Source organism: Dermacentor albipictus, chromosome 6, assembly GCF_038994185.2.
Source record: "Dermacentor albipictus isolate Rhodes 1998 colony chromosome 6, USDA_Dalb.pri_finalv2, whole genome shotgun sequence".
In the NCBI taxonomy this organism is placed as follows: Eukaryota; Metazoa; Arthropoda; class Arachnida; order Ixodida; family Ixodidae; genus Dermacentor; species Dermacentor albipictus.
Window position 1 is genome coordinate 80,956,254 of NC_091826.1, and position 14,212 is coordinate 80,970,465.

At 46.0% G+C, this 14,212-nt stretch overlaps 1 protein-coding gene across 2 annotated transcripts in view; it reads left to right on the top strand.

The window, feature by feature from the left end:
• Window positions 1-12,355: 12,355 nt before the first annotated feature.
• LOC139061241 (neprilysin-2-like) overlaps window positions 12,356-14,212 on the top strand; it is a 146,322-nt gene continuing 144,465 nt past the window's right edge. For both annotated transcript variants that reach the window (XM_070540944.1, XM_070540946.1), the window contains exon 1: window positions 12,356-12,518. The gene's annotated coding sequence lies outside the window, so the exon portion shown is untranslated. The remainder of the gene's footprint in view (window positions 12,519-14,212) is intronic.

Below are 14,212 nucleotides of genomic sequence, written 5' to 3' on the forward strand. Positions count from 1 at the left end.
AAAGGAGAGACAAAACACGAGTTTTTAGTGCGCGCTCGAAGTCGTAATGCAAATGTACAGCTAACTACTGTACTACATGTACAGTTAAAGCTCGATATAACGAAGTAGGTAAAATCGGCAATTTGCTTCGTTATATGAAAATGTCGTTGTATTATTTGAAATTCGACCTTTTATGCAAATAAGTATAGTCGCCGATCGATTTTTCTTACAGGGAAAGAGGCTGCAGAATTTCCCGAATTATTGGGCAATCGAAAAAAGCAAATTTGAAGGAGAGAACAGTTTATTTTGATGAATGTGGGAGTCGGCGCTGAACGATACGGCTTCATGCCACGTCGACAATAACTTCACAACAGCGGTACGAGTTAAGTGAAGCCAGCCATGCTTTCGCGTACACTCCGTCCCCGCAGCTAATAGCGTCGCCCGCACTGGGACGATGCTATCATGAAAAAGCGACGGCAGCGGGGAGCGAATGCTTTGGTGGCCTATCGCTCCAACGATTCGCCGAAACTCGAGATTACGCAACCTCCGATACTACTAAAGGCACTGAAAGACAGCTAGCACGAAGGCACGCCGTCTCGGCGCCATTACATACGCGGCAGATCTCTAAAGCAGGGTGCGCAGCTGCGTATGCGCTCAGCCGCACTTGCAGCCATGCGCAGCCACGGCCGAGACGTGCGCCAGAAATCGCGAAGCGCCAACTTGAAATTCTAAATACATGGTGTTCTGTGAACTAGAGATGAAAAGTTAAATACTTCGTTATATCGAGAATTCCGTTACACTGAAGTTCGTTATATCGAGGTTTAACTCTGTGTGATGTTAATTCCATTAACGTGTCTTCGTGCTCCCACTTCTGTTTACGGATGCAAGCAGCAGTGACCCAAGTTTGCGTCAAAGAGGTCAGTTGGAGAGAGGCACATACCTACTGGCGGCGAGGAGTTACGGAGTCGCCATCTATCGGAAGCGCCTCGCTGGCGTAGTATGAGGGATCACGCGGCATGCTCCTCATAGGTTTTGCCGTCAGCGCTTACAGAAAACACCACGCGCGAGCTCTCCCGGACATTTCTGTAAGTACTTTCGAAACGAGAGAAGTTTTTTACTGTCTAAATAATAATCTTGGGCAAACTGAAAGCACAGACTCGTTTACAGACGCAATCTCTTTACCGAATACGTACAGTGAACGCCACTGCGCGCCGTCGCCGCGGTGGAGACTTCCAAACCGGCTTTCTTGCGTGAAAGGTGGGTAAACGCCGAGATCAAACTATCTGAAATATGTTCTTACAGTGTTTGTATAACTAAATGGAGCGTAGTAGAATGAAGCCTCAATGCAGCGATCGCACAGATTCGCAGCGACCGACTGCGCGTCCGCATCCTTGTCCGCGCACAGTTTCGCTTTCTCCGCGTGCGCGCTTTCGCACCGTGCCATGAGCTTTAGGCCGCAGAATATGAGCATTTGACAGCATACAAACAACAATTGTTGCGTAGGCGCTATCAGAGCTGTTCAAAAATAATTTCATTGTAGAGACTTCGACGTCTACGGTGACTGTGATGTGCGGTCGCGACGATTCAATCTTTCTTTTTCTCGTAAATTATTGGACATTTCAATATTATTTCTCGAGTTGCGTCGCACTGTATACTTATTGGTGTTTTCAGCGTGCGATTTCCTGCTGCTTCTTTTTTGTAATCCAGTGCACAGACTTCATAACACAAACATGACCATATGCCACGCTTTTATTAATGTGCTTCTCCCTTTCCACTCCAGTGAACTTGCAAGTATCTATAGCATCGACAAGTTCATAGACCAAACCGTCATGACATTAGTCGGGCAGCGGACTCGGGCGAGCGTCTCAGTGCGCGTTTTTCGACCATCGTAGACCCGGCGCCGTAGCAGAAATCTTCCTCGCGTCTGTGCTTGCTGCATAGCTGTGTTGTAGCCGATCACTGTTTGCCGGTTTTATGTTTCGCTAGCCAAGCTTCACGCAGCTTCTTGGCCTGCGGCTATACGCGTGAATAAGGCTGACACCGGGCTCCGTTGCGTACGTCCGGCACTGTGGCACCGAGCAGTAGCCTACCATGTTGCGCGCCTTCAAAGGCAGCCACTACCTATTGTAGTGCTTTCCAGCGTTGTAAAGGAGACACTCGAAGCGGGAAAATCTCGCCACTAAATGAGGACCACAGCGTACAAGGGAATTTAAACTCTCGTTTTCAGCTCGCTTCGGCGCTCCCGCAGCAGCCGACGCGGCCGCTATGTCCACGTGATCCGTAATAGCACGTCACGCCGACGGTGGCGCCAGCTTTTCCAGTGGTGGAGCTCGAGGCCAATAGTACCCCACGTTGGCGGCAAAGAGGCTCATTGAAGAGGAGCACATACCCAGTGTTACGTATCCAGTAACCCATGTTGGTCTGATGGCTGGTTTCCAACTCGATTCCCTTGCAACAGCAGCTCGATGCTCAGCCTTTTAGAGTCTAGACCGTGGACTACCAGTGACTGAAGTTCACGGGAAAGCAGCTAAAGGGTCAAAGAAACATGCAGACATGCTGGAAACTGGGTGAAGTTGCCAGTTAAAGCTAATCACAATAACATACTAGAGGTTTTTCTGCTCACTTTAATCCAAGCAAAATCTCAAATAATTCAAGCAACACGGAAATTATTTAAGCTCCCGACTATTTAACCCAAGCTCCAACATATTTAATCTCTATGCCAACACAAACTGCACACCAGTGAGCTTAATCCAAGCGCCAGTTAGTTTAATTCAAGTGCTAGTTAACCTAAATCATGCTAGAAAACAGCAGATACTGTATCCTCGACACTCTTGCTGCCTCCATTATCCACAATGTTGGCTGTCTGATTGGCTGTCGAGAGGCTGTATTGTTTTTTCTAATTTGTGCCGGGCAGTGGAAGTTTTGCAAAACACAATTTTGCATTTTGATCAAGATTACAACACGTTAAGTGGAGCTGCAAACTTTTTCTAATACATGCGAGAAGTGCCAAGAACCACTAACAGTTATGCATATATTACGGACATGTACACACATTGAAATACACAGACAAAACCTTTTGCACAAGTTATATCAACTACACATATACTTTTACACCCTGCTTTCATTTGTGTGATGATCCGCTTGTCCCACGATCTTACGTGCGTAAATTTCTAGACGACACCGGATTTTTACATAAAATATAGATTATTAACACAGCCTTTTCCTTCCTAAACTGGATTTTAAAACACCTCGTCTTTGGCGTAGCATAGCCTTAGCCGCTTTTGCGCCATTAAACCACATTCAACAACAACAAAACTTTTTCTGATCCGTGAGCTATACCATCTTCGCGCCTAAAAAATAAAGTGAACGGTAGCTTGTCTTGTAATGCGTCTGTAATTTCCTGAATATGTGTTGGCAGTCCAAGGTAGCTGCCATGTCAGTTTGATTGGCTGAAGGAAAATCACGTGAGGAGCGCCACAGGTAGGGAGTTTTTCGTAAACGTCAAGTGCTGCGTGATGTGCTAGGCTATCATTGCAGAGATTTTCCGCCATAATTTGTGGTGCGACGATCCGCGCGAAATGTGCTAATGAGCGGCCATATGCAATGGCGACCGAGACGTATGTGTATCGCCGCATTACTTTTACAGTGGAGCTGTTGGAACCTCGCTGGGTTTCTCTTGACGTCCGCAGCTTCACTGGGCTGGGGGAGAGAGAGCTGAGAGAGTCAAAGCAGAGTATAAAAATAGCATCGCGCAGCATAGCGACGCGGCGAGGATGGGTAGAGCCTAGCGGGGGAGAAGGAGCGGCGGGGATACAGGTGGCGTGACGTCACTGCTATCCGATAGAAACCCGCATGCTCGATTCGCGGATTCTTTAATGCGAAGCTTTATTTGCCTCTTCCGTCGACTTTCACATTGCTGCTGCTGTCTTGCATACCGCGTCAGGGGTGGTTCAGAGCATGTCAGGAATGACAGGAGCGCTGCAGAGAGGAAAGGCGACGCGAGAAACTCGTTTGTACCCCACCTGTCGAATGTGCACAATGCCCTCTGGAGCTCCTTGGGCGTCGCTACGTTAGCCGCTTCTCAGCTGTAATTATCCGTAACCTCGCAAAAGCATTGTTTCAAAATCGCAGCGCTTACCTTTCTACTAAAGTAATAATAGAAAGGAGGGGGAGATGGGACAGAGAATGCGTATAACCGAAGCAGTCGCGAAACGAGTGAAATAACAGCATTGCCACTCTTGGCTCGCAGTTCCCATACCGCGGTGGGGGGGGGGGAGAGATTCCCCTTATTCATTGCAAGCATCAAAAGAAAAACATTGTCTATCCTTAGGACGGAATTCAAGAATGAAAAGAACATTTATTCAGCAAACACCCAGGGTATATATAGTCGTCGCATTCACAGGCACGTGTTGACATAATCTTCGTGCTGTCAATCAGTTCAAGCTGATACTTGCGACGTATGCGTAATCTGCCCGCCACTGGGTGTGCAGAAGGCGAGGAAACAGTTCTCAACCTTCGCAGGCGCCGGCGTACCACGCTTCTTCTCTCGGAGGTCCCGCGCGGACTTCTTGCAAGACGACGCAGCGTTTCCTAAAAGACGCGCGAGAGATCAGTCCCGTCGCCGCGCTTCTCAACGTTTGCACGCACTAGCTGGTCATGCATTTTGGAGAACGCGCCCAGGCTTCCCGGCGGCTCCGCTAGATGACGCCCAGTGCTCTTAGGGAAGCTAGCAGGAGGAGTCCCGCCGCAAAAGCATTGTTTCAAAATCGCAGCGCTTACCTTTCTACTAAAGTAATAATAGAAAGGAGGGGGAGAGGGGACAGAGAATGCGTATAACCGAAGCAGTCGCGAAACGAGTGAAATAATTAACAGCATTGCCACTCTTGGCTCGCAGTTCCCATACCGCGGGGGGGGGGGGGGGGGAGGGGAAGTGTAAAGGGAGCAGATGACGCGGGAAGGCAAGGAGACGTACTACTATGGACACGACAGCAGTTGTGGACAAACTGAAGGTGCCGTACTTTCTGCTATTTCTGAAAAAAAAAATAAAGAGCGCCATGCAAATGTGTTAACCGGATGACTGACGCGGCGTGCGGACGCAAAACCGCACTAAGGCACCGTAGGGTTTAGGCGACATTACGGAAGCGGTCGCGCGTCAAATTATGTAACCCGCCGCGGTAGCCTTGCGGCTATGAGATTGCTCGAGGTCGCGGGTTCGATTCCACCCGCAGCGGCCGCATTTTGACGGAGGCGAAATAAGAAAAAAGGGCAGCAGATCCTACGCCCTGCGGGCCTCGGTGTTATGCGAACCAGTGTGCGGGTAGCCTACCAAGTTAACACAAGGACCGTGAACTGTTTCATGACCTACATATGACACACATGTCATGATGTTCACCTCGTGACCGATCATTCATGTTCGTCATGCTATGGCAATTTTGATGCACACTAAGTTGATGAAACGACCATGAGGACAGCAAGACGTATAGCGGCTGGATTGATATAATACCGTCAAAGTGGCAAATGTTCGCCAAGAAATGCTTCGCATTTAAAACACTCGGGGACTTAGGCTTAGGGCCACGCTGAAAAACAACTAGGTGTCAGAATTAATCCGAAGTCCGCCACTATGGCGTACCTCGTAATCCGACAGTGGCGTTCGCACGTACAGCCCCATAATTCAACTAAAGTTTAATACTTCTTCCAAGATGTGATGTGCCATGTGAGGCAATGCGCATGTTAAACCCTCTCGGAGGTTATGAATTTTGGCGCACAACAACGCGACGCAAGCTAACACATCCCTCTGTGCGTTCTGTGAACCACGCAGACAAATAGCAGCGGTGCACGCAAGGTAACGTTTAACATCAACTCGCCATTCTCATGTTGTTGGACTAGAAGTTGAAGAAATGAAACATTCGCCGTCAACATCACCGCTAGTTATCGTCAACCAAAGCAAACGGCACAGAAAGGCACACACACAGAAACAACGCGCGCGTGCGTGCGTGCGCGCGCACGCACGCACGTACGCACACACCCACACACACTGTGAGAGCGTAATTTCAGCGGTGGAAGTGGCCGGCGCCTCCGCACCGCAGCGCTTGCACCCGAGGGCTGGTCAAATGAAGCTGTGCAGGGTGATATGGGCTGGAGTAGTTTTGAAGTGAGGGAAGCTCGCAGTAAAATTGATTATGAAGAACGACTGAGGACTATGGAAGAAAGTAAATGGGCTGGGAGAGTGTTGAGGTATCCGTACAGGAAAAACATTGATTCACAGTGGAGAAAAATAACTAGGAAGCTTACCAGCAAGTATGTGCGGCCTGTAGGGTGGGCAACACAGCGACAAAGAACGTCACGCGGAAAGTCGGAGAGGCTGAAATAATCTCATGGGTGGCGGCAATGAAAAAGAAACCTGCCATGAGCAACTACTTAAGAGGAAAAAACGAAATCAGGAAAGAAACAATTTATGATAACTCAAAGGGAAGCACATTACTTTTCGAAGCGAGATCGGGATGCCTTAGAACACGCACCTATAAAGCGAGATATAAGAAGGAAGAAGAAGCATGCGCTTGCTTCAGTAAAGCTAGGGAAACGATGGAGCATGTTTTATTAGAATGTGAAGACGTCTGCCCAGTACCAGCATACCAGCAGGCCCCTGCCGTTCGCTCTTTCGCCGGCTGAGAACATTTGTAAAATGATTGCTCCTTATCTTCGTACAGAGCAAAGAAGAGGTCTTCACCTTCTCTCTTCTTACAGATATATTTTTGACCTAGATGAGCACCTTCTTGAACAGACGTCCGTAGACACCCACCGCATCAACACCGGTGATGCCAGCCCCATTCATATAGCCAACCTTATTGCGTCTCCGCAGCGGAGCAGGCCATCGCGCATAAAAAGGTCGACAAGATGGTGGACGAGGACATTGTTGAGCCTTCGAGCAGCCCGTGGGCATCCCCGATTGTCTTGGTAAAGAAAAACGACAACTCTTGGTGCTTCTGCGTTGACTAGCGTCATGGGCCTTAACAACAACAACAACAACAACAACAACAACAACAACAACAACAACAACAACAACAACAACAACAACAACAACAACAACAACAACAACAACAACAACAACAACAACAACAAGATGTGTACCCACTGCCTCGCATTGATCATGCCATTGATTGTCTTCACAGACAGCAATATTTTTCAAGTGATCTCCGTTCGGGCTATTGGCAGATTGGCGAAGATGTGATTGACCGTGAGAAGACTGCCTTCATTATACCAGACGGCCTTTACCAATTCTAAGTCAGGCCCTTCGGTTTATGCAATGCCCCAGTTACCTTCGAGCGCAAGATGGACTCTCTCCTGTGCAGCTTGAAGTGGTCAACATGTCTTTCTCATCTTGACGATGTGATTGGGTTTTCACCGACCTTTGAGAGTCACCTTCAGCGCCTCATTTACTTCAGCGTACGCACCTGCGGTCAAGCCAGTGTTTCCTCCATGGTGTTTGAGCCGTCCACAAGTACATAAAATGATTCTAGGACTACAGAAGAAGTCAGACCTACCGGCCCCCGCTTTAAAGAAACTCAGCTTACTCCTCTTGCATGAAAGGTACAGGAACCACGTGCACATCCATACCGATGGATCGACTACGTCGTCCGGTACTGGTGGTGTGGCGGTTATACCAACGCGAAGAACACTGTACTTCAAGACATCACATGCGTCGACCTCAACAGCGGCAGAACTAACGGCTCTGCGTCGTGCACTGTAATTCATTGATTCTGAAAAACCTAGAAAATGGGCTGTGTTCTCCGACTCAAAACCGGCATTACAGTGCATGCAGTCCCTGATGTCATGACCCTGATGTCATGAACAACTGACATACGAAATCGTGAAACTTCACCATCACGTCCACGAAAAAGGTCACAAGGTTGTCTTTCAATGGGCACCTACCATTGTGGAATCAGTGGCAATGATTCCGCCGATAACGCTGCTCGCACATCGCATCAAGATGAGCACAGCGTTCCAATCCCGCTTTCGAGAACAGACGCTGCAAGGCAGCTTCGACACCTAGCACGCAGTCTCTCACTGACCGAGAGGAACTCGCCAAACTTAAGACTTACATGTCTGCATCATCCCGTCAACCCATCACTGCAACTCTGACCTCCACTCGGACTTCCTCGACGTGAAGCTGCGCTTCTCTGTCGCCTTTGGTTAGGAGTTGCCTTCACAAAGGCATACTCTACATTAATTGGAGTGACCGACAGTGCAGCATGCGAGGTCTGCGGCACCGAAGAAAATATCGACCACCTGCTGTGCCACTGTACACGATATGCCCCAGAAAGACAAGAACTTGCTAACGCTCTCCAAAAACTGGACAGTCAGCCGCTTTCCTTGCAGGTGCTGCTGGAACATCACTCGTCGGCCCTTAAAGCGGTGAAGGCACTTTTGCACTTTTTGAGGGCGACGGGCTTATGCGAACGTCTGGGACTATTAGTGCGATTATTATTAGACCACACGCGTCAGCGAACTCACCGCTAATTTCCTTCTTTTCTTCCCTCCTCTCTCTTCCTGTCATTTTCGTTTTCCCCTTTCCCATTCCCCCTGTGTAGGGTAGCCAACCGGACGTTGTTCTGATTAACCTCCCTGCCTTCTGCTTTTCTCTTTCCTTCCTTCCTTGAGCACCTCGATACTGTCCTCTTTGTCTTTCGTGGTGCTGGCCTTCAGCTAAACTCCTCGAAGTGCCGTTTTGGCAGCCGCGAAATTACTGTGCGCTCGGACCTCTCGTAAACGCTGTGGGAATACGACCTGACCCGGAAAAAGTTCGTTATGTGCGCAGTTTTCATATTCCATGTTCAGGAAAAGATGTCCGAAGTTTTGTGGGATTATGTTAGTATTTCCACCACTTTGTTAAAAGATTTGCCGATGTCACTCGTTCGCTCAACAACCTTCTCAAGAAAGATGCGCCTTTTTCATGGGGACCGCAGGAAGCCCAAGCCTTTGCTACCCTCATTGAGCGGCCAGCAACTTTTCAGATTCTGTCTCATTTTGACCCCTCAGCTCCCATTGAAGTCCGCACAGACGCGAGCTGTCATGGCATCGGCGCCGTGCTCGGCCAGCGTCAACGGGGTCAAGACTGCGTCATCGCTTACGCCAGCCGCCTATATTTTGATGCTTTTGCGCAAAAAAGTGCATGAAAATTCCAAGCTGAACACTAATTTATTTGAAAGCAGAGTAAAATTATTATTATTATTATTATTGTTGTTGTTATTATTGTTATTGTTATTATTATTATCGAAATATGAAAAATTTTATGAGCAGCTAAAAAAAGCAACTAAAAAACAAAGGAAAAGTTACCCCTGGTTTATGGCCGACATAAGGAGAGCGATTTCCTATGGAGACTGGTTGCGGGAAAGGAGCAAGCGAGCGCTGAAAAAATCCAGACTTGAAAACAGAACATAAGATTACGAGGAATAGGGTCGTTGCTCTATTGACATCAACAAAGCGGCGGTATTTTTTAGATAGATTTAATAAGCATACAAAAAATCTGGAAAAACTTGGGCTTTAAAATGTAAGCTCCGAGGCAAAAGTACGGGACCTACAAATTTCTTAGAATCTTTTTTAGAGAAGCCAGATATAGTGGTAGATAAGTTCAATAAAGTTTTCACACGATTTTCTAACACTGCGCAGTCGCAGAGACACTGTTCTGCTTTCTTGCCCACGTTGTCGAAGGAAAACCCGAGGAGAATAATTTTCTGTTTCCGACCTAATAAACAACCAGGTATAAGTGAGCTGGCTGTTGCCACACTAGGCAGAAATTATGACACATTAGCAGAGATACTGCTTTTTATGATTAATGGTTTTATAAGCACCGCATCAATTCCGGAGACATTAAAAACAGCGATTGTTGAGCCGCTGTATAAAGCAGGAAAAAAGGATGATGTTGAAAATTATAGGCCTATCTCTGTGTTGCCTATACTCTCCCAAATACTGGAAAAGTTTCTGTTCGATTGTATGACTTCCTTCTTAAAGAAATTTTCAGTCCTAACACCAATACAGCTTGGATTTGTTGCTGAGCGAGGTACTATTGCATTGATAGAAGCGTTCACCGATGAATTATATTCTGCTCTAGATAAGAACCTCTATAGTTGTGCTTTGCTTTTGGATTTAGCGAAGCGTTTGAAACTGTAAATAACGACATTTTATTAGAAAAGTTGTTTCGTTTGGGTTTCAGGAAACCTTTCTTTTGTTCGAATTTTGCAATTATTTACATGACAGGTCACAGGTAGTCATGGGCAGTAAAGAAATTGTTAGCGCTAGGAAATACATTACAGCTAGGGTTCCACAAGGATCCGTACGTGTTGTCGCCTCTGTTATTCAATTCATTTATGAACGACTTTCCCACGATAATTACAAAAGCTACGGTATATCGATATGCAAATGATACGGTCCTACTCACACGCCATGTGCCTTACCAGAAAGCTATTAACACTCCACAGAATGCTGTTCATAACGCCATGCAATGGTTTGAAGAAAATAGTGTATATATAAATGGTAAGAAAAGCAAAATCATGTGCTTTCGAAGTCCATTAAAAACTCAAAAAATAAACTTGCAAATTTTTTACATGACGAACATCGTATTTCATGTAAACGTACTGCTATAGAATATGTGGAGACATTCAAATGACTGGGTATAACGTTTCACAGCAGCGGCATGTCTCGGCAGCATCACATGGCCTCCTTATGTGGCAAATTACGGAGTGTTCCATATCTACTTTTAAACATAAAAAGTTTAGTACCTCTATCGGTCGAGAAAATGGTAGTTCATGCACTAGCGTAAAGTGTGCTGAGGCATGGCATTACGATCTCCGCCTTTTGTGCAGAGCGCTGGAAAAATCGGATTGACAAATTACCAAAGAATACATTAAAAATGTTGCTTATGGTACTACACTATATTACAACAATATCTTTTGTAAATTAGGATTTCGCACATTCGAGTACTTATTTACCAGGGCGGTTATTATGCGGCACAATTGGAGCGATGAATTTAAAGAGGCGTATGTTGCACCTCGATTGTTAAGAAAGAAAGAACGTTTCAGAGTACCCTATTCCACTACTAAGTATGGAGAAGTGAGAAGAAATGTATATATGTCAAAAATATTTAATGATTCGGCTTATGAATTCTTTTTGGCAACATAAAAAAAGGAACAGTAGAAGAAATTAACGATGAAATGTGGAATTTTAGTTCTGATACCTTGCTTTAGTTAGTTATGCTTTTGTCTTTGCTTGCTATGTCATTGTCTGTTAACAGGTAATACTAACAATTATTCTTCTGGAAGTTGGTAAAAATGTGTTATTATGTAAATGTCTACGTTTTCACCTATTATGTAAACATGTAACCACATCGCTGTACCGACTCTGCCGGGCCTACTCGCTCAAGTCCTCATGGACTTAATAGGCCCGTTTCCTTGTATTGCCTTTGGAGATGGGTAAGTAAATAAATAAATAAATAAATAAATAATAATAATAATAATAATAATAATAATAATAATAATAATAATAATAATAATAATAATAATAATAATAATAATAAGTACTGCTCAGCTTCGTCAATATGCCGGCGTTATACATCACGTGACAGGAAGCATGGTGTGATAATTTTGGGGTGCTGTCTCCACCCGTCTGTTGCGTTGGCCACGCTTCCGCCGTTCCATGCAACAGCTGATGGTATAAAAGTGTCGGTTAGTGTCTGTGGTATTTTATAAATGTGATCTATCAGTCTCGGTGGAGATTATATTTTCCTACAGTGGGCGATTATAGGAATATGTTGAAGCCTGCTGCAAATTGCATGATTGCGTATTGCTAAAGCAGCAGCAGCGGCAGCAGCAGCAACAACAAAGGACTCGGCGTTTTCTATGCAGTTAAGGAAAATTTCTTATTGCCGCTGCTCTCTGCTGCGTCATTGAAGAATAGGCGGACGCTCGACGATAACTTTGGATCGCATCAATGGAAGCTTCCAGAAAGTTATGCTGTTTTCGTACGGGCCCTGCGACCATTGTGTGCGAGCGATGAAATGTTTGCTGTCAGTTAAATCTACATTTCTATCGCGCAGCGTTCTGAACCCTCGTATTCGTCTCGGCGGGGCTTCTCGGTGCCACTACATTGTTTTAGTGCCTCATATATATATATATATATATATATATATATATATATATATATATATATATATATATATATATATATATATATATATATATATATATAAGAAAAATTATTAGGTGGTCTCAGACAACCAAGAAGCCAGTAGAGGCAGCCTATACGTCAGCTACAGCAGCCGTATTTCAACGGCTCTGTGCCTTATTTATGCTCACGATTTTCGACGGGCGAGCTGGACCGCCTGCGTCGGCCCGCTTCGCAGATGGGCGAAAAATGCTGACCGGAGCTGCGTTAGTTGATAGGAACCGGGCCTGTGAAACGGTTGGCGATGGTCCACCTTTAGGCTTAGTTAGCGACGGTCGTCGGGAACTCTGAGACGACGCTTTCCTTCCGTTCGTGCCTTCGTGGTGAGTCCTTGTTCGGCACTTTTATTTGCGTACTGCAAAGTAACCGTGAAACCTGCGCATCTTATTACAGGACCCTTGGCGACAACTGTTTACGGGTCCCTTAATCTCGACCTCCGCGACGAAACGAAGTTGCAAAGAAATTAGCCAACTTCTTGTTCGTGCGCGCGGTAACTGCAGACTTTTTGGAATGATATGTACGGGTGCATTCGATCCGCCTGTATTTGATTCTGAAGTAATTTAACAAGCACTCCACTTCGCTATCGCCTTTTCACCATATTCAACATGGCGGTATACCTGCGCATTGCCACTAGTTTCACATGGCACACGCTTCGTGCAGGGCGAGTTCTCAGCATTCCATGCGCTCGTCAAAAAGGTAGTGCACAGCTCGTGCAGGTATAGTGTCGTTTCGGTGCTGCCTGAATATATACTGGCACTGAAGGAAGGGCAACGCGAGTTGAATGGTCCGCATATGGGCCGCTTGGTTCATAGGCAGAAACAAAACTCCGACGGGCACAACGATAACCAAGCAGAAGTGGTAAAGAAAGCAAAGATAAAGCAGCGTGTTTTTATCGGGTGTTGTTGATCCACATGTGCTTCGTCTGTGCTCTGTTTACCGATCTCGCGCGTAGCCAATGCAAGCGTTTATGCGGTGTTATTAATTAAATCAGACCTGTTAGAGCATAGACTATCTGGCGTCTATTTAGGTGCAAAAGGTATGTGAAATGATTATGCATTGCGTCAGTTCGATTTCGACAAAGCACTCGCTGAGTCTTGTATAGGGTTTCGCCGACCACTGTCTATCAGGGATAGGCAGTTAGTGAATTAAAGTTGTTAACCAACTGAACCGACCAGTGGAACCCTCGGCTTCTAATTTCCGAGATCGGTGTATGGTATTGTTTCGTGGCGGGATGGCTCCGGCAGTCGTTCGGAAGAGCCAGCGTTGCTTGCACATCGCAGCGCAGATCAAGGAATGAAGAAGATGCCCAACGAAGACGTGGAACTCTGCGAGGCGTGAGTTGACTTATTATTGTTTACAGTATTGCGGTTTGGTAGATGGTAATTACTCTGAAAAGGTCTGCACCATTTGTCACGTATCTTGTCGCTTTTTCTTTCCCCAACGCTGCGCGCCCGGGGCTGTCAGGTCACGAACGACATGCGCGTTATCAGCGTGACAGAGCATTCTTAACTGACTGGAAAGTAGCGAGCGCAGATATTTCCATAAAGGAATCTCAAACAAGACAGATTACTATTACTGTTCTGAGGTGCCCCCAAAGGGCGTAAATTTTTTGTGTGTGCATGATGGTTATAATGGTGAAAAAAAAAGACAAAGCAAACGGGATCTGTCGGGGTCAAACAAAAAGGTAATGATGACGGCCGAGTTCCTCACTTTGTTGTTGCAGTAACTTCGAGTAATGCAGTTCTATGTGATGTTAACCAACACTTTTTGGACGAAAAGTGTCACAAGCAAATGAGGCTTCTCGGAAACCTGGTCTTTCCGTACGTTAACAATAGTTTTCTTCAGTGTTCCTTTTTTAAGAACGAGTTGAAGCCGGGTGCTAACTCTAGCTTTTTACAGTTATAGAGCATTACTTTGTATAGTTTCCTATTGTGTCCGTGGCAACGGGTGGCATCACTGATTATTAGGGGGCAGCTTTGCAACAACTTTAGCGCGCATCAATAAAAGGTTCCAGAAA